The sequence below is a fragment of the Mobula hypostoma genome, chromosome 11 (genome assembly GCF_963921235.1).
Source record: "Mobula hypostoma chromosome 11, sMobHyp1.1, whole genome shotgun sequence".
Classification (NCBI taxonomy): Eukaryota; Metazoa; Chordata; class Chondrichthyes; order Myliobatiformes; family Myliobatidae; genus Mobula; species Mobula hypostoma.
Window position 1 is genome coordinate 48,367,094 of NC_086107.1, and position 23,159 is coordinate 48,390,252.

The window sequence follows — 23,159 nt, forward strand, 5'->3', positions numbered from 1 at the left end:
GAGCACATTTACAAGGAGCACTGTCACAGAAAAGCAGCATCCATCATCAAGGATCCCCCAGCATCCAGGATATGCTCTCTTCTGCTGCCAACAGGAAGGAGGAACAGGAGCCTCAAGTCCCACACCACCACGTCCAGGAACAGTTATTAACCCTCAACCATAAAGCTCTTAAACTAGAGCACAACACTGAAATGATTCCACAGTCTATGGACTCAACAACTTATCTTCTCCATATTTATTGCTTATTTATTCATTGTTATGTTTTTTCTTCTTTTGTATTTGCGCAGTTTGTTGTCTTCTCCACATTGGTTGTTAGTTTACCTTGTGTGCAGATTTCCATTGCTGCTGTTGTGTTTCTTTGTATCCACTGTGAAGGCCAACGAGAAAATAAATCCTGGGTGGTATATGTACTTTAATAATAATTTTACCATTAATGTTGAACTTTATTTTCTGGTCTTCCAGTAATGAATGCTATATAAACAGCTGAGAGTTTAGAAGTAGTGGAGGAGCTGATGAGGGAGACGGGCCTGTTTTCAGTATATGTCAAATTTATCATTGTATTGGGTTTTGTATGATGTCATGAAGAAATAGTGCTTAGGTGAGAAATGGATAAGGGAACCTGTTGATTCTTGGGTAACTCTGGTACCAAGCAAATGATTCCCCATATATTTGGGAAAACAGGAATCTAAACTCCATCCAACTGGGGGAAAGGACAGCATGGACAAATGTTGTGTAAAGAGCTGCAGGTCAGTTGAGAATAATGAGGAGACATTGAAGGCTCTCATTTGTGAACATTCAGTATCAAGAAAGAAATAGAAGTTAGTTTGAAGCATGGAGGGATGGGACAGAGTTTGCTTTTTGATGCGTCATAAATGCATTTGAGCAATAGACCCAGTAGATTGCCAGAATTTACAGCGCTGGAAGAGTTTACATCACGGTGTGATGATGTTCAGCACTCTGGCATGCCTTTCAGTTTCCGTGTGTGTGTGGGTAGAGGGGGTGAGTTGGCGTTTGAGGATTACCCTTATTTGGCTTCCTAATGACTGGTTTTGGCAGCCAGCCTTCCGAGAAGCACCTAATTCGGGTCTCTCAGGATTTCGTCAATTACGTGTTGAAATTGCACTACTGTATCCAAGGGAAGCTAGCCAATGGCAGCAAGGCGGCATCCCAATTGTTCAATCTGGGTAGATATGAGTCGGAGTTTTCAATGAGAGGGGGTCGACGACAGAAGGGACAGATGGAAGAGATTGGTGCGTCGTGACACTGGTGGATGGCTTATTATATTATCACCAAACTCCAGATCTCTACCAGGTGGGGATAGCTATAAAGTCCGTTTACACAACGCTTCTCTGCAGCCAGTATATGGCTCTTTTGTCAAAAATAATTTTTTTGTGAGCAATTTGTGGAGTATTTCTAAATACTAACCGCAAAATGCAAGGTAGGACGCTGCATTTTTTTATTCGATTTAATGATTTTATTACCTAATCTTAAAATGCAATTGATACTGGATTGCTCCATGCTGTTGGGTCTGCGGGTTGGATTTGTGAAGAATTCAGACCTGTTTAGATCATCTGTTTTCTGCAAATAAATCAAATGCACGGTGCGTGAATGAATCAACGGTGGCAAAGCATAGAGGGAAATCCAGGAAATTATCACATTAACCCGGTCTCTAGGAACGAGCGGAATAGCATCAGCGTGCAAATTACCGAGCTGTAAATGGAATAATTTGGTAATGGTATGTTTTTGTGCGAATGTATTTTACCGTGCTTCGAAAGTAATCTTTTAGGCTCTATGGGACGTCCCGAGCTCATGATGGGCACCGTTACTGTTTATTTTTTCTAATACAGCCCGTTAGTAAAGCAAGGCGCGGAGTGGGGGGGAACTCTTGGGTATTTAAACATTTATAATTTGCTTTGAAGGCGGGCATATCAATTGGGCGACGTGCTTTCAAAAAGCGGCACGATGATAAGCGGCCAGCTGGATTTCAGTGGATCTGTGGAGAATTGAACGCAGGGTAAATGAAGGCAGTGTTGTGTGTGCATCTCAGGCACAAGGGCGCCTGGACCCACGACCCCCGCTGATCGGCCGCAGGAAAATCACCACAACGGCGGGGATGGTCTGGGGAACGCATGGATGTGGTCCGGGCGAGCTGCCCACCATAGAACTTGCTCATTGTGGCAGAGCGGGGTAAGTGGGGGCGGGGGCGAGAGGTTCGCTTCCCATTATCTATAGCGACAGCAAACGGCTTAGAGTGAGTGGCCTGTCCTGATCAAATACATAATCAGACGTGATCTCCGGCTAAAAAGGTTTATTGGAGATTAGTGAGTTGTTCCTAGAGGTAACTGTAAGACGCTTAATGAGGCTTGGCGTTGGGATTCGCATTCCGGTCACACACAGGCGGGAGGGCCGGCCCCGAGTTGGCCGTGTGCGCACTGTGGCTAAACCGCAAAGTCTGTTGGCTAGGTGGCTGTTTAGTTTGAAACCCAGCGTGACTCTGTGTTTTCCTGTAGCCGTCCCCGTTGAATAATGTGAATTTCACCGAGTTACAAGATGTTCAGTTGAATGATTGACTCTTAATGCGTCCGGCGGACCCCCAAGTTAAATGTTGAGCCGTTATTTGGAGACAGTGCGGGCAATGACGTTGTCTTTAATTGGTTTACATTTCGCCGAGATTTTGGTTTCAGTGCATACTCCTGAAAATTACCTCACTTAAAGGAGTCAATCGGTGGAACGAACAGAGTAGTGCGCCATCAAGTCCCTCTTTGCTTGATACTTTGAACGAACAATGACGGGAACCCGTGGTCGCGAGATTTTAAGGTTTAAACAATCTCTTAAGGATTCATCGCCACCGTAGATAATGCGGTTGACCAAGGTAAAGCAGACCTCAGCAAAGACCACATGGGAGAGGACTGCTCTTGCATTCAGTGTGATTTCTGATACATGCCAGTCCCCAGATACATAAGTCCTGATTGAGGGTCTCGGCCCGACATGTCGACTGTACCCTTTTTCCATAGATGCTGCTTTAGCCTGCTGGAGTTGCTCCAGCATTTTGTGTGTGCTCCCCAGATATACTAACGCTTAACGCCCAAAGGTCACCTACGTGTGCATACGACAATAAACTCGACTTCATAGTTAGCATATTAGGAACAACCAATATTAATTCATCCTTGGCATCAGAAAAATACAATACAGCCATTACCAAGACCATTGGTGGATAATGTGACCAGTAACTTGCTACACTGCTGCATATGAATTCACAGACAGTTGGAAAATAACAGTTTTGTGTTTTAAGTGTTCAAGATATAACTGATTGCAGTCTTGTTAATTAATTACTGTGCTAGAATATTGTACCAGAGATGACACTGCACCTCTCCTGCTCCCTGCCACATCTTCCACATCAATAACATTGCCACCTTCCACCCTAATGCTATTGAGATACCTTCTAGTTTCCATTGGTGGCCCACGGTCCTTTTCAATCATTGGATTTCACCAGCAGCCCTTCTCTGGCCACTTTCCCCTCTGCAGATAACTGGCTACAGAGTTGAAGTCAAGCTTATTGATCATGTATGCACAGTGCAATGAAAATCTTACTTGCAACAGCATCACAGGTACACAGCATCATCTACGCAGCATTCTCAGAAAACTGTAACTGAAATTAAATACAATTTTTACAAGAAAGAACACAATTAGGGAAAATGCAAAGTCCATTTTAGTGCAAATATATCAAAATGCTCAATACTGTAGTAACTGGGGTTTTGCCAGTTTGTTCAAGGACTGAGTGGTTGAAGGGAAGTTCTTGTTTTTGAACCTGTTGCTGTGAGACTTCAGGCTTCTGTACCTATGGGGATGATCCTTGGGTGTTGCCTTCTCACACCCCCTTTAAATAACCCTTTAGATGAGGTGGTGGTATGTGGCCATGATATATTGGGCAGAGTCCACTGCTTTCTCCAGCTTCTTTCACTCTTGTGTTACAGGGAGGCAAGTAAGAAGAAAGGTGAAAAAGGGAAACAGGGTATCATGAATTTTTTTTATGCTTAAGTACAGAGTAACACTTGAATCCACAATTTGCTGACTTAAGAGCAAGAGCTGTATCTTCCAATTGGATGAGTCAACATTTTTCAGAGGCTTGGCAATGTAGAAGTTGCATTACATAGGCTTACATACAACATTTTGGACCAGAAATAAATGGTCCAGAAGAGATATATGGAAATTATTATTAATCCACTAATATTACTATTTTTCTTAACAATATCATTACTTAGCCTAATAGAGTAGAATTTCAACTGCACATAATTATCTATTTAAGTGTCTAATTTCTTTTTATATCATCTTAATGTGTACTTAGGAATGTATAAATAAATATAGTTTTATACATATATTAAAAAAATGGAAAAGGTTATACATGTGACAAAAAGTTTAATGATACTTGTGAATTCCTTATCCAAATAAAAATAAAAAAAAAATTTAAAAATGAAAAAAAAAGAAGTTGCATTGAAATTGACTTTGGCTCAAGTGTCAAATACCAGGGGTCACAATCTTAAAATAATGTGACATCCATTCACAATAGAGATCAGGAGAGACTTCTTAATCCTGTTGGAAGTGAAGCACTCAAATTCTCTATCCAAAGGGCTTTGTCTGTGAGCTTATTGAAGAGAGAGGTCAGTACATTTTGAGAGATATGGGGCTATTAAGGGGAAATGACATTGAGATAAAAGATCAGCCACAAGTTCATTGAAATGTTCAGCAAATGCTTGTGGCTGATTCCTGCCTCTACATCTTATGGCAAATTGATTTATTATTGTCCCATGTACTGAGGTGCAGTGAAAAACTTGTCTTGCATACAGATCATATAGATCAATTCATTACAATAGTACATTAGGGTAAAAGAGTGCAGAAAGAAGTGCTACAGTTGCAGAGAAAGTGAAGTACAGGTGGACAATGTGCAAGGTCAAAACAGGGTAGATCATCTTATTCCATTGAGACAGGTCTGACTGGCCACTGATGTTTCATTTTCACTCAAAGTATGAATAACATGTTGGCATGCTTTTCAATGTGAAAGTAGTCCAAGAATGCAAGGCATTGTTGTATCCTAGCTTGTTGCTGAATTGTGCTGTGGCATCTGGTTTCAAAACAAAAGGTATGAAACTCATTTACATAAAAGCCGGGTTCAGAATTGAATAAAATTTGGCTTCATTTCAGCACTTAATTGAAAATTTGAAATACTTAGCAAATCAGATAGAAATGGTTAACATTTTATATTTATAACTTTTCAGCAAAACTGCCAAAAGATAAATATTTGTATAATGATGAGAAAGAGGGAGAGGGCAAAAGTGAATATCTATGATAGCATAGAATGCAGGAGAAAGTAATTGATGTTATGCAATGTAAAGGTGTATTCAAACAAGCAAGGAAGCAAAGATTGCTCATAATGAGCTGTTAATAAGGATATGGAATAAGGAATTAGAAAATGGTTTATTCACTGTCCATACGGTGGTTATCTTTGTATCAGAGAGAACATATGCAGGTTGGGTAATTGTGTTTTGAAACATCTTCAGTTATTTGCAAATTTGACCTGAGAATCTAGCTAGTTGTCTCTTAATTTCTTCATTCAACTCCCCAAACTTAGTCTTTGGTTTTCTGCATTGTTTCGTTGAAACTTAGCAAAAGCTCAAGGAATAGCACCTTCTCTAAATGCACTTTTTAATCTTTAGACTTACTAGGTGACTTGAGCAATTGCTAGAAGTTACTTGTATAGTATTTTCTGTTTTTATTTCAAATTTTTCACCTCTGAGCTATTTAGTTTTTGTAGCAAATGATGGAACTCACTGCAAAAATTAATTCCCAATGTCTTGTAGCCAGGTTTAAATATACTGTTCCAAAGCCTCTATTTCAATGTTTTAAAGTCTTGCTGTATTTTTTCTTCTTCCCTAGTTACTGCTACTCTCTCTGCAGACTTTGTTCCTCTACCCTTTGCTCCTTCACTTAATTGACCTGCTGCTCTTTCTTTCTGTATACTCTCCCATCAAAATACAACCTGTCCCTGAAACTGACCATAATGCAAGGCACTGATGGGCCCACTGCTTTAAAATGCTGTTCTTGTTATGTAATCCTGGTTTTATTGATGCATTGATTATATCATTACATATTTGTGTAATCACTTGAATCAAATGGCTTTGTACATAAACTAGAAAAGCAATAATTACAGTGGGGCACAGACCAATACAATCCCATTCAAGCTGCAGCTTGGGTGAGGTTCATATGAAATGATATTAAAAGTGAAACACTTACGGACGTCAAGGAATTGTAAAAGCAGAAAAGAATGCAGGAATGGAGATCCTGAAGTAAAATCAGAGATTGCAGTAGATATTCATTGAGTCAAGCAGCATCTGTAAAGAATGGATTGACTTTTTTCTTTCCATAAATGCAACTTTGAGCATTTTAGCACTGAACAGGCTTGATGGAGATAAAATAAACAAAGCACAGAAGGTTTATCTTAAATCAACAATCATAATGAGAAGATTAAACATCAATGAAATAATTGTTAAATAATTAAATATAAAAAGGGCAGAGGCATGAAAAATAAGTCAGAATTAGGAGATAGCTGCTTAAAAATAATGACTCAAAAGCATCTTGTTTAGATATGGCCCTTGTGGCTACGGGGGTCAGGGGGTATGGAGGGAAGGCTGGGGCGGGGTTCTGAGTTGGATGGTCAGCCACGATCATAATAAATGGCGGTGCAGGCTCGAAGGGCCGAATGGCCTACTCCTGCACCTATTTTCTATGTTTCTATGTTTCTATATTGAAATATATAGTTTCAACCAACAAATATGGTAATTTAATTATAAGATTTTGTACATATTGGTGTCCCTTATATGTTTTGAATCTAATTTTTCAAAGTTATTTTTTGGAGGGGGGTTGTCTATTTGCATGAAGTGTATTCAAGCAAGCAGAAAATTGCTCCCATTTCTATTTTTAAATAAGTAATGTGTAGTTTCAGAGTATATTTGTGATTCAGAAGTTTAAAAAATGGGCCAATCAAATATCAGCAAGAATATCATGACAGCCATTCGTAAATAACATAATTAATCAGGGTTTGCTCTGGGTACTAATTAGAACGGGTGGATAAAAGTTCTCTTCTCAATATACCCAGCCGGCGTGCATTCCTCTTGGGTGCTGATAGATTTTCTCTACTTTTTTTGGGAAGCTGTTGCAGTAAAAGAAATGAGGAAATTGTTGAAATCTAGAGATATTAAAGTTAATGGGTAGATCAAGGATTTCACACCCAAGAGAAATCAATTACTGTACCCAAGCCATGTGTTAAACATACATTCCCAAGTGTAAGAAATCAACAGCTTGGAAGTTGGAGGGGAGATTACAAAGCTGAACCACAAGGATTTAAAGGGAGAACAGAAGATATAGTTACCAATCCTTTAATTCTTTCCATAGTGTAAACATCATTGTGCTATGAACAGCAATACTGGCATTCTAAATTGGAGCAAGTGTTCTTGTTATCAATGCTGCTTCACAGGAATCAATGTTGGGGTGGTGAGTGATTATCTAAAAAAGCTAAAACAGTTGAAACTCCATGGTTTGGAGAACCATAAGCTTTCAGCTGATTAGATAAGGGTATTCTTTTTATTTGTTTTCATTCTCTTGACATCGCTGGCAAGCCTAGCATCTATTTACTATCTTGAACTGTTGCAAACCTTCTGTGTAAGTACTCCAACAATGCTATACAATAGGGAGTTCCGAGATTTACACCCAACAATGGTAAAGGATTGAAGATAATATTTCCAAACCAGGATGCTGTAGGATATGGGGTAAACCGCAGTAGTGATGTTCCCATGTGCTCAGGTGCTTGTTGCACTTGTCTTTCTTTGTTGTAGAAGTCATGGGTTTTTTAGCCTAGATGGCAACTACTGTCCATTTTTTTAGACGATAAGCATTGCAGCTAGAGTAGGGATTGAATCCAGTCACCTAAAATTACATTTTCAAGTCTGATATCTTTTCTCTCAAAGGGTTGGTACAGAAGTAAGGTTAGATTGGTCATCTAATGCACATTCTAACACTTACTGAGTTAAAAAAGGAGCTTTCTACATTTTTTTTTGCCCAAGTTGCCCTGGGGTTTTAATTTGGGACTTTCTTTTGAAGATGCTTTCTGTGATGAGCATAAGCAAAACAAGGGATGAAGGTCAGTTTGGTTGGAGTTTCTGTTGAATTAACAGATAAAGACAGAAGTCTACCTGAAGTACAAGAGTTAGTGCTGCTGCTTCACAACACCAGCAACCTAGATTTGATCCCGTTCTTACAGTGTTATTTTGTGTTGTTTGTATGTTCTCACTATCACTACCTGGTTTTTCTAAGGTGCTTTGGTTTTCTCCTGTATCTCAAAGATGTGCAAGTTGTTACTGTAAATTACTTATGTGTGATATGTGAATAGAAGTTGTGTTGGTAGAATCGGGAGTGAGAATTATTTGTAGGGAAGTGGGGGAATGGGACTGATAGGAATGCTCTGAAAGTAAGCATGCACTCAATAGGCCAATTATCCTTGCTCCCATCTCATCTGTAATATGGGAGTCAACGAGGGAATCCATTCATCTCATAAAACCAACTGAAATTAGTGAATAAAAATAGTTACTTGAAAACATTAACCAATAATTGATTGTTCCATCTTTCAAGAAGGGAACTAGGGATAATCCTGGAAACTATAGGCTGCAGAGTGTCATGTCAGTGGTAGGGCAGGTACTGAAGATAATTATTTGGGATAGGATGTATATGCATTTGGAAACCATGGCCTAATTAGGGAGAGCCAGTGTGGCTTTGTGTGGGGCAAATCTTAATAAGGTGTTTAACAAGGTCCCTCATGGGAGGCTCATCCAGAAGATTAAGATGCATATGATCCATCGTGAATTGGCTGTTTGGATTGAGAACTGGCTTGCCCATAGAAGATAGAGTGTAGTGGTCGAAGGGACTTATTCTAGCTGGAAGTCTGTGATTAGTAGTGTCCTGCAGGGATCTGTGCTGGGACCCCTGTTGTTTGTAATGTATATAAATTACCTGGATTAAACTGTTGATGAGTGGATTAGTAAATTTGCGGATGATACAAAAATTGTTGGTGGTGTGGATACCATAGAAGACTAGCAATGGATTCAGCAGCGTATAGAGCAGTTTCAAGTATGGGCAGAGAAATGGCAGATGGAGTTCAATCAGAACAAATATGAAGTGTTGCACCTTAGTAGGTCAAATGTAAAGAGACAGTACAATGTTAAGGGTAAAACTCTTTAACAGTGTTGATGAGCAGCGGGATCTTGGGGTCTAAGTTTGTAGCTCCCTGAAAATGATGACACAGGTTGATAGGGTGGTTAAGAAGGTGTATGGCATGCTTGCCTTTACTAGTCAGGGAAATGAGTTCAATAATCAGGATGTTACGGTGCAGTTTTATAAAACTCTGGTTAGACCACATCTGGAGTAGTGCATACAGTTCTGGTGCCCCATTGTAGGAAGGATATTGAGGCATTGAAGAGGGCACAGAAGAGGTTTGTCAGGATGCTGCCTGGATTAGAGGGCATGTGCTATAATGAGAGGCTGGATAAACTTGAGTTGTTTTCTCTGAGCGACAGAGGCTGAGGGAAGATCTGATGAAGGCTTATAAAATTATGAAAGGCATAAATAGAGTAGGCGGACAATATCTTTTTCCCAAGGTTGAAACGTCTAAAACCAGAGGGCATGCATTTGAAGTGAGGGGGTAATTTCAAAGGAGATGTGAGGGGCAAGTTTTTTTTTAAACAGAGTAGTGGGTGCCTGGAATGTGCTGACTGGGATGGGGTAAAGGTAGATACATTAGGAACTTATTAAAGTTCAAAGTACATATACAACCACAAAAATTGTTTTCTTGCAGGCATACTCAGTAAATCCAAAAACTATAATAGAATCAATGAAAGACAGCACCCAACAGGGCAGACAAACAATCATTGTGCAATAGACAACAAACTACGCAAATAGAAATAATAATAATACTAAATGAGTAAGCAATAAATATTGAGACCATGAGATGAAAAGTCCTTGAAAGTGAGTCTGTAGGTTGTGGGAACAGTTAAGTGATGGGGCGAGTGAAGTTATCCCCTTTAGCTCAAAAGCCTGATGGATGAGGGGTAGTAACTGTTCCCTGAGGCTTCTATACCACCTTCCTGATGGCAGCAGTGAGAAAAGACGTTTAGATAAGCTCATGAATGTGAGGAAAATAGAAGGATATGGATATTGTGTAGGCAGAGGGGAGTTGTTTAGTTGACCATTTGATTACTAATTAATTGGTTTGGCACGGCATTGTGGGGTGAAGAGCATGTTTCTGTGCTGTACTGTTCTATGATAATTCATTTATAACAAAGGCAGTAAGTTTATTTTCTTTGTGTATCTGAGAAATGCTACAAAACTATTGACTGGAACTCCTAATTAGATCTGGCATTTTCAGGACTGGAAAGAAAGGGTGAGGATGCCAGAATAAAAAGGTGGGTGGAGGAGAAGGAGGACAAGCTAGAAGGTGATGGGTGAAGACAGGTGGATGGGAAAGGCAAAGGGCTGAGAAGAAGGAATCTGGTACGAGAGAAGAATGGACCATGGGAGAAAGGGAAGGGGGAGGTGATAGGCGGGTGAAGAGAAGAGGGTAGAGCGGAGAATGGAAGAAGGGGGAGGGGAAGCAGATTACCAGAAGGAGAAATTAACGTTCACGCCATCAGGTTGGAGGCTACCCAGACAAAATATGAGGTGTTGCTCCTCCGCGAAATATGAGGTGTTGCCATATGGTAAAAGAAGAGGCCGTGGACTGACATGTGGGAATAGGTATGTTGATAGAAATTAAAACTGTTGGCAACCAGGAAGTTCCAATTTTGGTGGCTGGAGCAGAGGTGCTCAGCAAAGCGGTCCCCCAATTTACATCAGGTCTCAGCAATTTTGCAGGTGAAGTGTTGCCTCACCTGGAAAGACTGCTTGGGGCCCTGAATGGAGGTAAGTGAGCAGGTGAATGGGGAGGTGTAGCTTTCCTGTCACTTGAACAGATACAGGTGTCCCCCGCTTTTCGAACGTTCACTTTACGAAACCTCACTGTTACGAAAGACCTACATTAGTACCCTGTTTTTGCTTTCAGAAGGTGTTTTCACTGTTATGAAAAAAAATTCAGCGCGCGAAAAAATCAGTGCGCGATAAAAGGCAGCGCGTCCCGAGCAGCCGCTCTCCCCCGGATTCGGAACTGCTTTGCTTTAACACGTGCCTGTGAGTAGCCGTTTGCAAGATGGTATCTATGGTATCAAAAAAGCCTGAAAGAGCTCGTAAGAGTGTTACACTTAGGGTAAAACTAGACATAATTAAGCATTTTGATCATGGTGAACGAAGTAAGGACAGCGTGAGTTTGGCTTGTAGAAGCTGACGAACATGATGTTGAAGAGGTTTTGGCATCCCGGCACATAGTCATAGTCATACTTTATTAATCCCGGGGCAAATTGGTTTTCGTTACTTTTACTCCATAAATAATAAATAGTAATAGAACCATAATTAGTTAAATATTAATATATAAATTATGCCAGTAAATTATGAAATAAGTCCAGGACCAGCCTATTGGTTCAGGGCGTCTGACCCTCCAAGGAAGGAGTTGTAAAGTTTGATGGCCACAGGCAGGAATGACTTCCTACGACGCTCTGTGCTGCATCTCAGTGGAATGAGTCTCTGGCTGAATGTACTCCTGTGCCCACCCAGTACATTACGTAGTGGATGGGAGACATTGACCAAGATGGCATGCAACTTGGACAGCATCCTCTTTTCAGACACCACCGTCAGAGAGTCCAGTTCCATCCCCACAACATCACTGGCCTTACGAATGATTTTGTTGGTGTCTGCCACCCTCAGCCTGCTGCCCCAGCACACAACAGCAAACATGATAGCACTGGCCACCACAGACTCGTAGAACATCCTCAGCATCGTCCGGCAGATGTTAAGGGACCTCAGTCTCCTCAGGAAATAGAGACGGCTCTGACCCTTCTTGTAGACAGCCTCAGTGTTCTTTGACCAGTCCAGTTTATTGTCAATTCGTATCCCCAGGTATTTGTAATCCTCCACCACGTCCACACTGACCTCCTGGATGGAAACAGGGGTCACCGGTACCTTTGCTCTCCTCAGGTCTACCACTGGCACCAAGAACTGACAGATGAAGAGCTGATGCAATTGGAAGAAAAAAGGATAACAATGGAAACCAAATGAGTAATGATAAAGAATGACTTTAATTTTGAAAGGGTACGTCGGTTTAAGGGATATTTGCAGGATGGTTGAGTCCTTATTAAAGAACTGTGTGATAGAAAAATGCGCGAGGCTCAGCAGTCAAGCAAGCCTTCCACATCAGCCACAGCAGACGACGAACCTCGACCTTCAACATCGAGGCGGGCAGAGATAGAAGAAGATGAGCTGCCTGCTCTAATGGAAACAGGTGACGAGATGACACCCCAGTGTCCCACCATCCCAACCCCCAGGCCACGGACAGATACCCATGCGCGGAGAATGCAAACGTAGCCGGGAGGCACACAGTGCATCTTTAAGAAAAAAGCTGAAATAAACATACTAATTAATAAGGTAATTGTCAGCCCAGATCAGAGACGACGCAATCGGAAATCGGCACTGATCTGGGCGGACAATTACAGGCGGCACCTAATTAATTAGCATGTTTGTTTTGGCTTTTTTCTTAAAGATGTGCTGTGTACCTCCCGGCTACCGCTGGACCCCTGCGTTCTTCGCGGCAATGTATCGCTCAGCGGCCCGGAGGGTGGGGGCCACTGCACCACCCAAACTCCGACAAGTCTAACACACCATCATCAGTGTGCCCGCTGTCTTCCTGATTCCCGTAAGTGATACTACACTGTACATACATTATTTCTACTTTATATCGGCTGTGTATTTTTACGTGTTATTTGGTAGATTTGGCAGCTTCATAGTTTAAAGGTTACTGGAGAGCGCGTTTATGCCAACAGCGCTTGCGTGAGATTTTTGCTACAGAGATCTGTGCAGGCAATCCTTGCAGAGAAGTATCTCTACTTTATATAGGCTATGTATTTATCATATTATTCCTGCTTTTACTGTATGTTACTGTTATTTTAGGTTTTATGTGTTATTTGGCATGATTTGGTAGGTTATTTTTGGGTCTGCGAATGCTCACAAAATTTTCCCATATAAATTAATGGTAATTGCTTCTTCGCTTTACGACATTTTGGCTTAAGAACCATTTCATAGGAACGCTCTACCTTTGGATGGCGGGGGAAACCTGTATGTGCCAGGAGAGAGATTAGTGGGGAGATATGGTCAAGGGAATCACGGAGGGAGCTATCCCTGCAGAAAGTGGAGAGTGGGGGAGAGTAAAAATGTGTTTTGTGGTAGGACCCTGTTGAAGATGGCAGAGGCTGCAAAGGAAGGTGTGTTGGATGTGTAGCCTTATGGGATGATAGGTGAGGACAAGAGCAACTCTATCCCAGTTAAGGGGGCGGAAAAATGGGGTGTGCAAAAGTGTCTTGGAAATGGAGGAGATGCACTTGCGGACAACATGAATGGTGGTGGAAGAGAAAGCCCATTCTTTGCAGAAAAACATCTCCGATATCCTGGAAAGGAGAGCCTTATCCTGGGACCAGATTTGATACAGATGCAGGAACTGAGAAAAGGGAAGAGGATTTTTACAGGGGACAGGGTAGGAAGAGGTATAGTTAAGGTAGTGTTGGAACTCAGTAGGTTTATGAAGGATGTCAGTTTGTTCCCAGAGATTGAGAAAGGGGAGAAACCAAGTGGTCAGAAAAAGACTAAATGAATTTAAGGGCAGGTTGGAAGTTGGAGACAAAGTGGATGAAATTGACAAGCTCAGCATGGGTGCATGAAGCAGCACCAATGCAGTCATCATTGTAGCACAGGCGTAAAAGAGTACAGCCCTGATAATCTGACAATGCTATCACATCTGAGCCCAATTCCTTGTGTGAAAGCCATCGAGTATATATTAGCTTGCATTAGTTCATTCTGTAGAAGATACAGAATGACGTGGTTTTATGAACAGTCTTGTTATGGGAGTCCTTATAAGTTCTGTTTCTACCATTTTTGTGGGATATGAGGAACATTTTTGCATTCTAGTCATATCCAAACACCTTTTCTCACTTTTTCTAATAAGCACAGGATTGGTGCCTTTGATATGAACTGGAATATTTCACTCAATTTTCACCTTTCTCTTCTCTTCCGTCACACCCCTATCTATATTTCTGAGGATATACTATTATTCGGTATCCAATATAAATCCATGGGCTCACAGCTAACTTCACTGCTCTCCATTCTGTCCTGCTCCATGTCAATTAATTTTATTTTCTGATGTTTTCCTAATTTCCATATATTCTCAAAGTATTGTACTTCATTTAGCCTTGAGACTTGTCTTCTTTCAGGCAGCTACAAAACAAAGAAACCCAATAGAACCCATTAAAACAAAAGACTGTCAAACACCCAATGTGCAGAGAAAAAAAAGTGTAAACAATAAAAGTAAGCAAATAGCATTCCGAACCGAAGTCCACAAAAGTGAGTCCACGCTGTGGTAGTTGCAGGCCACAGCCACATTTCGGTGCAGAGATGAGTAAACCTTTGGAGTAACGAGCTTAAATTCAGTGCAGAGTCAAGTAAAACTTATAGAGCAGAGATCTGAACTGGCTCGTCCCTTGCCTCCGACCCATTACACCATCCTTTTCAATCTGGCCTGGTGCTTAAATCATCCAGACTTCACTCTTGGACCCGTACCCTGCTGCTTCAATACACTGTTGGGCTGGTGCCCCACCACCTCAATTCGATCGGACCCAACTTTTCCAATTCAGCTCATTGCTTAAATCGATCAAACCTCAGACCTTTTCTCACTCTCGGGTGTGGATCCAGGCCCCCCCCCCCCCGCCGACTTGACTCTACATTGCCTCCTCTCTCCTCGCCTTGGTTCTGCTGAATGGAATTGCCTCCAAGTTCACACCAGCCAAACATTGGCTCATTCCCTGCTCCCCGGCCCGGACCCCGCGGCCTTGATTCAACCGGTACATTACCAGGTCGCAACTGTCGATACTTTGGTTCCCACCACAAAAATGCCAGGTCTTACAGGAGGGACATAAGCTCAACTCTGACAGCGAAGTTGCAGTCTATTGTTTGCAGTGATCGTTTAGCAGAAAAAATGTAATTAATGAAGTATTTAGTTTTCACAAGATCACAAGGTAAAGGAGCAGAAGCCGGCCATTCGGCCCATGGAGTCTGCTCCGCCATTTTATCTTGAGCTGATCCATTCTCCCATTTAGTCCCACTCCCCCACCTTCTCACCATAACCTTTGATGCCCTGGCTACTCAGATACCTATCAATCTCTGCCTTAAATACACCCAATGACTTGGCCTCCACTGCTGCCTGTGGCAACAAATTCCATAGATTCACCACCCTCTGACTAAAAAAATTTCTTTGCATTTCTGTTCTGAATGGGCACCCTTCAATCCTTAAGTCATGCCCTCTCGTACTAGACTCCCCCATCATGGGAAACAACTTTGCCACATCCACTCTGTCCATGCCTTTCAACATTCAAAATGTTTCTATGAGGTCTCCCCTCATTCTTCTAAACTCCAAGGAATACAGTCCAAGAGCAGACAAATGTTCCTCATATGTTAACCCTCTCATTCCCGGAATCATTCTAGTGACTCTTCTCTGTACCCTCTCCAACGTCAGCACATCCTTTCTTAAATAAGGAGACCAAAACTGCCCACAGTACTCCAAGTGAGGTCTGACCTGTGCCTTATAGAGCCTCAACATCACATCCGTGCTCCTATACTCTATTCCTCTAGAAATGAATGCCAACATTGCATTCGCCTTCTTCACTACTGACTCAACCTGGAGGTTAACTTTAAGGGTATCCTGTACAAGGACTCCTAAGTCCCATTGCATCTCAGAACTTTGAATTCTTTCCCCACTTAATAATAGTCTGCCCGTTTATTTTTTCTGCCAAAGTGCATAACCATACACTTTCCAACATTGTACTTCATTTGCCACTTCTCTGCCCATTCTTCCAATCTATCCAAGTTTCTCTGCAGACTCTCCGTTTCCTCAGCACTACCGGCCCCTCCACCTATCTTCGTATCGTCAGCAAACTTAGCCACAAAGCCATCTATTCCATAATCCAAATCGTTGATGTACAATGTTTTATTTTTCTTTGTCTTATTTGGCACCAGCAAGCTGAGCTTCACCAGAGCCATTTTAAATTGGACGATAACCTTTGACATTGATTTGGACATTCAGTGAATCATCCTCCATCATTTCACTGAATTCCTGGATGATCCTTCCACCAAACCTATTATCCTCACACTCCATTCAACATTCTGAAGGCATTATTCCCTCTTGCTATACATCTCAGTTGCCAAATATTTCCTCTTCTTCCCATAGCACCATCCAGGCCTCAAACAGTTTTGTATATCAAAAACTGCAAAACGTTGGAAATCTAAAACAAAATTATAAGATACTGGAAACACTCAACATGTCAGGCAGCATCAGTGGAAAGAGAACCAGGTTAACATTTCAGGCCTAGCATCCATCTTTATGATAGGGGAAAAAATGGAAAGATTTTCCTACTTAAAACTAAATTGTTGTTCTCCTTTTCCCAGTTCAGATGAATGGTCTTGGACTCTAAATGTAACTCATTTGTTTTTCAAGAAATGCTGCCTTACTTGTTGAACATTTTCAGTTTTTACTCCAAATATTTTTTCCAGCGGATTTATGGTTTCATTTTCTTTGCTGTTTAGCAGCTGTGTTAGCTGTTTATGATGTGATCTCCTCTGTATTAGTGATGCAGGCAGTCATTTTCTGAAACTCCTCAATTAGTCCATAAGTATGACAGTGAGTTTGCAGTTGCCTGCCACTTCAATTCACACTTCAAGATTCAAGATTGTTTCATGTCATTTCCAGTACACAAGTGTAAAGGAGAATGAAATAATTGTGACTTCTGAGTCTAATGCAGCACAAAAAAGCACACAATAAAAGGAAATCACAATAGGTACGCTAGGTATGGGAATGTTTGTGCATAAGGTGATTCTGAAGGAAGTGATAAAGTAGTGGTGGTGAGGTGAGTTAGTGGGTGGAGGTTTTGGCCAGCCTTACTGCTTGGGGAAGTGGCTAATACGTGAGGACATGCTGGAATGTCAGTGGTAGTTTTTCTTTTGAATGGAGAGTAGTTGAAGCACCTTCAATTACTCTAAAAAACTGAGGTTTGGTAAAATACTGAAAGGCTTTTATTCGCTGTACAATACGACCTCCACAGTGAGTGTCTGCCCCCGGACTGAGGGAGAGGGGCAAGGCGAACACCTTTATACAGGACTCTGTGGGAGGAGCCACAGGGGCAGTCAGCAGAGGGGTGTGTCCAGACAGGCAACTGAGTTACAACATATATACATGGTTTACCACATTCACCCCTCCTTTTTTTAAAAAGAGTCCCGCGGGGTGAAGTGACTGACAATATTTACAAGAAGTATATTTACAGGTTAAGTCTATCAGGCGGTCGAGTCCGTCGCTGTGATCTACGTAGCACCGGCGGTGATTGCACCGGCGATGGCGGTTGTGCTGGCTCCGGCCTGACTTCAGGTGCCAGCACATTAGGTGTCAGTAATCCCTCGTGTGTGTGCGTCGCGCCCGGTATGGGAGTGTCGTGTGGTGTCTGTATAGGGTTTGGGGTGCACGGTATCTCGTAGGTACATACATTGGTGGGTACGGGGTCAATAGTCACCACGGAGTGTTCAGGGTAGGGGCCCGGAGCTCCTGCAGGCGCCAGGTCACGGATGGAGACCGTGTCCTCCCGCCCATCAGGTAAAACCACGTAGGCATACTGGGAGTTCGCATGAAGTAAGTGAACCCTCTCGACTATCGGGGAGTATTTATGGCTCCTCGCATGTTTCCAGAGCAGCACTGGCCCCAGGGACGTCAGCCAAGTTGGTAGGGTGGTTCCAGTGGTCGATTTTCTGGGAAAAGAAAAGAGCCGCTCATGGGGGGTGACATTGATGGCCGTGCATAACAGGGAGCGAATGGAGTGGAGAGCCTCGGGAAGGACCTCCTGCCAGCGGGAGACCGGCAGTCCCTTTGACCTGAGGGCTAAGAGTGTGGCTTTCCACACTGTGCCATTCTCCTTCTCTACCTGTCCATTCCCCCGGGGATTATAGCTCGTGGTCCTACTGGTTGCAATTCCCCTAACCAGTAGATATTGGCGCAGCTCGTCACTCATAAACGAGGACCCTCTGTCACTGTGGATATAGCATGGGTATCCGATCAGAGTGAAGAGCTTGCGCAGGGCTTTTATAACTGACGTGGTAGTGGAGTCGGGGCAGGGGATGGCAGAGGGGAACCGCGAGTACTCGTCAATTACATTAAGAAAGTACACATTGCGGTCGGTGGAGGGAAGGGGGCCCTTAAAGTCAACACTCCGTCGCTCAAAGGGGCGGGTGGCCTTGATGAGTGGTGCCTTTTCGGGTCGGTAGAAGTGCGGTTTGCACTCTGCGCAGACTTGGCAGTCCCTGGTCATCATCCTGATCTCCTCAAGGGAGTAAGGCAGGTTCCGGGCTTTCACAAAGTGGAAAAGCCGGGTGACTCCCGGGTGGCAAAGGTCTACATGTAGGGCGTATAGCCGGTCGATCTGCGCGCTGGCGCATGTTCCCCGGGATAGGGCATCGGAGGGCTCGTTGAGCTTCCCAGGCCTGTACATGATGTCATAGTTGTAGGTGGAGAGTTCGATTCTCCACCTCAGAATTTTATCATTTTTGATTTTGCTCCGCTGCTGATTATTAAACATGAATGCGACTGAGCGCTGGTCAGTTAGCAGGGTGAACCTTTTGCCGGCAAGATAGTGCCTCCAGTGCCTTATAGCTTCCACTATGGCCTGGGCCTCTTTCTCTACCGCAGAGTGCCGAATTTCAGGGCCTTGAAGGGTACGGGAGAAGAACACCACTGGTCTTCCTGCCTGGTTGAGGGTAGCAGCCAGCGCAAAGTCGGAGGCGTCACTCTCTACTTGGAAGGGAATGGCCTCATCCACCGCATGCATTGCTGCTTTGGCAATGTCCCCTTTTATGCGGTTGAAGGCTGCGCGGGCCTCGGCTGAGAGGGGGAATGTGGTGGACTTGACCGGGGGCGGACCTTGTCTGCATAGTTAGAGACCCATTGGGCGTAATATGAAAAGAAGCCCAGGCACCTTTTGAGGGCTGTGAGGGTATTGGGAAGAGGGAGTTCCAACAGGGGGTGCATACGGTCGGGGTCAGGGCCAATGACTCCATTCTCCACGACACACCCAAGGATAGCAAGTCGGGTGGTCCCAAATACACACTTGTCTTTGTTATAGGTGAGGTTGAAAGATTTGGCCGCTTGGAGAAATTTTTGGAAGTTGTTGTCGTGATCCTGCTGGTCGTGACCGCAGTTGGTGATGTTATCCAGATATGGGAACGTGGCCTTCAGTTGGCACTGGTCCACCATCTGGTCCATTGCCCTCTGGAAGACAGATACACCATTCGTGACGCCAAAGGGGACGCGCAGGAATTGATAAAGCCTGCCGCCCGCCTCGAAGGCAGTGTAAGGGCGGTCCTCCCGGCGGATGGGGAGCTGATGGTAAGCGGATTTTAGGTCTATGGGCGAGTACACCTTGTACTGTGCTATCTGATTGACCATATCCGCGATGCGGGGTAGAGGGTACGCGTCGAGCTGCGTGAACCTATTGGTGGTCTGGCTATAGTCCACGACCATCCTATTCTTCTCCCCGTTCCAAACAACGGCCACCTGCGCCCTCCAAGGACTTGTGCTTGCCTCAATGACCCCCTCCCTGGCAGCCGCTGCACCTCCGACTTAACAAAAGCTCTGTCCCCCGCGCTGTACCTCCTGCTTTGAGTTGCCACAGGTTTACAGTCAGGGGTCAGGTTGGCGAACAGCGGTGGGGGAGGGATCCTGAGGGTGGAGAGGCCGCAAGTGGTGTCGGTAGCGTGGCAGTTGGCATGATGTTGGGTGGGATGCGCGGGTCGGTGTGTGTGTGTGTGGTCAGTAGCGGGGTACGTGACATATCTCTACAAAACAGGGGATTTATGACAGTAATTGGCGGGAGGGGCCCATCATACTTCATTGTCACGCTTTTCAGGTGGCTCTGGAAGTCCAACCCCAACAGCACAGGGGCACACAGTTGAGGCAAGACCAGTAACGTAAAGTCCCGATATTCTGTGCCCTGCACCACTAGTGTCGCTACACAACCCCCCTGGATGTCTGTTGTATGCGACCTGGAGGCCATGGTGACCCTCCGACTTACCGGCCGTATCATGAGTCCACAATGCTGCACCGTGGCCGGGTGGATAAAACTCTCCGTGCTGCCTGTGTCAAACAGGCAGCTTGGCCTGTGCCCCTCCACCAGGATGTCCATCATTGATCTTGCGAGCTGGCGGGGAGTGCTTTGGTCGAGGGTCACGGAAGCCAGGGTGGGGTCGCTGTCTTGGTCTGGCGTGGTGGGATGGCCCGTGAGTACCCATTGGTCGTAGGCGGTGGGAGGTGGCGCCGACTAAGATGGCGGACCCCGTGTCTCGCACGTGGTGGTGGCGTGCAGGGAAGATGGCGGCCCCCATGTCTCGCACGTGGTGGCAGTGTGCAGGGAAGATGGCAACCCCCACGTCTCGCACGCGGTGCTGCTTGATCCCGCTCACGGTTTTGACTTACAGACCTTGGCGAAGTGGCCCTTCTTTCCGCAGCTGGAGCAGGTAGCTTGTCGGGCCGCGCAGCGTTTCCGGGGGTGCTTCTCCAGTCCGCAGAAGTAGCACTTCGCGGACTCACGACTGGCAGCCGAGGTCAATTCGCTGGCGGGTTGCGGGGTCTGCGGCGCCCACGAGGCCATCAGGGGATCGCATGCCTGGAGAGCCTCGGAGTTATGCAGAGCGGCCTCCAACGTATCCGCCAGCTTGATCGCCGAACTTAGGGTAAGATCGGCTTTTTCCAGCAGCCGCTGGCGCACGTACACTGACCTGGTCCCCGTAACGAAGGCGTCTCTCACTAGGAGTTCTGCATGCTGTGCCACCGTCAGCTCCTGGCAATTGCAGGCCCGCACGAGTGTCTGTAGGGCCCGGACAAACTCAGCACTCGATTCCCCGGACCGTTGTTGCCGTGTCGCTAAGCGATGCCGAGCGTAGACGCTGTTTATCGGCCGCAGGTATTGTCTTTTGAGTGCGTTCATCGCGCCGTCGTAGTTCGGCTGGTCTCTGATCAGCGAATAAACCCGTGGACTGACCCTGGAGAGTAGAACTCTGCGCTTCACTACGGGGTTGGTCACTTTAATCTCCTCTAGATACGCTTCGAAGCAGGCCAGCCAGAGTTCGAAAGCGTTTCCAGCGTCAGGCATTTGCGGATCAAGATCTAATTTGTCTGGTCTCAGGGACTGTTCCATGTTTTAAAATGTACAGCGAATAAAATTGAAGCACCTTCAATTACTCCAAAAGATTGAGGTTTGGTAAAATACTGAAAGGCTTTTATTCGCTGTACAATACGACCTCCACAGTGAGTGTCTGCCCCCGGACTGAGGGGGAGGGGCAAGGTGAACACCTTTATACAGGACTCTGTGGGAGGAGCCACAGGGGCAGTCAGCAGAGGGGTGTGTCCAGACAGGCAACCGAGTTACAACATATATACATGGTTTACCACCGTAGTGAGTGCATGGAATGCACTGCCTGGGGTGGTGGGAGAGGCAGGTACATTAGGGACATTTAAAAACATCTCAATTAGGTACAAAAATGTGGGAGGAAAGGGTGAGATTGATCTTGGATAAGGTTAAAAGGTTGGTGCAACATCATGACTGGAGGGCCTGTACTTTTCTGTGCTCGATATTTTATATTAGGATGTCAGTCTGTGGGCAGAGAGATAATTGCTCTTGTGTTTATTGCTCCCTTTACTGGAGATTCAGCATCAGTCAACACAGTCATTTTGATATGGCCCAGATTTTCATTCCCTGCTGTGGTCCCACTCGCCTTTATTGAGATCCATGCTTTATTGGTTATTTTCATTAAGAGAGGATAGAGGTCCCACATGTGTTGGAGTGTGTGTCTGGCGGGGGCGGTGTGCTGAAGATTGAGACTGGGGTGTGAGTGTATCAATACCTTTGTGGTGATATAGTTCAAAGTACATTTATTATCGAAGTGTATATACTGCATACAACCTTGAGATTCATCTTCTTGCAGGCAGCCACAAAACAAAGAAACACTGTAAAACCCACTTTCTAAAAAAAACCCTGTCAAACACCCAATGTGCAAATAAAAGAGAATGAATCGTGCAAACAATTTTAAAAAAGTAAGCAACTAACACACATAACAGGAACCATAGTCCCCGAAAGAGAGTCCACCACAGCCATGGAGCCAGTTCAGTGCTGAGGCAAGTGAAGCCAGTCCAGGCCACCGCTGTCGAGACAGTTCAGTGCTGAGGCAAGTGAAGCCAGTCCAGGCCACCGCTGTCGAGACAGTTCAGTGCTGAGGTGAGTAAACTTTGTGGAGTAGTGAGCAGTACACTGGTTCGGTCTTGACAACTTAATCTTTTTAATTTGGCTCAGTGCTTAAATCAGCCAAACATCAGTTTGTTTTTCACTCTCAGGCCAAGTTACAAGCCCATTCAACCCTCAGCCTTTTGTTCCAAGCAATCACTTCATTGTTTGATTCAGAAGGTTTCCCTTTCCCCTCTCCATCCCCTTTCTCACTACCCTCTCCATTCCCACTACCACTCCCTCTTTCCTCTTTCCCTCATCTCACTCCCTTTCCCATCTCTACTCCTTCCCTCTCCATCACCACTACTGTTCCCACTCCCCTCTCCAACACCACTTCCAACTCCTACCCACCCACCCCTTTACTATCACACAGGATCACTAACAGTAGGAATGACATTGGAGGCGCCTTATACTAGGCCATGTCAGATGGGGTTAGACACTAGCACTTGCCTCCCCATTTCCACATCAGTCCAGCGTATTTCCCTTCTGTAGAACATCCCTCTCAGGACCGGACCTCAAGGGAGCCACTGCTCCTGGTGGTCTGTCAGGGGATGTGGCCCTCAGTGCTCCCTCAGCAGCCTCTGTGAAGATTCTTGTTGCTGGCTTGGGTGTTCTCCT

General features: G+C 44.5%; 1 protein-coding gene across 4 annotated transcripts in view; it reads left to right on the plus strand.

Annotated features, from left to right (window-relative positions):
* Nucleotides 1-1,203: 1,203 nt before the first annotated feature.
* The window catches only part of LOC134354279 (uncharacterized), a 68,329-nt gene continuing 46,373 nt past the window's right edge, over nucleotides 1,204-23,159 (plus strand). The window contains exon 1 of one of the 4 annotated variants that reach the window (XM_063063193.1): nucleotides 1,204-1,311. The gene's annotated coding sequence lies outside the window, so the exon portion shown is untranslated. The other 3 variants (XM_063063194.1, XM_063063192.1, XM_063063195.1) reach the window with 3 other exon arrangements.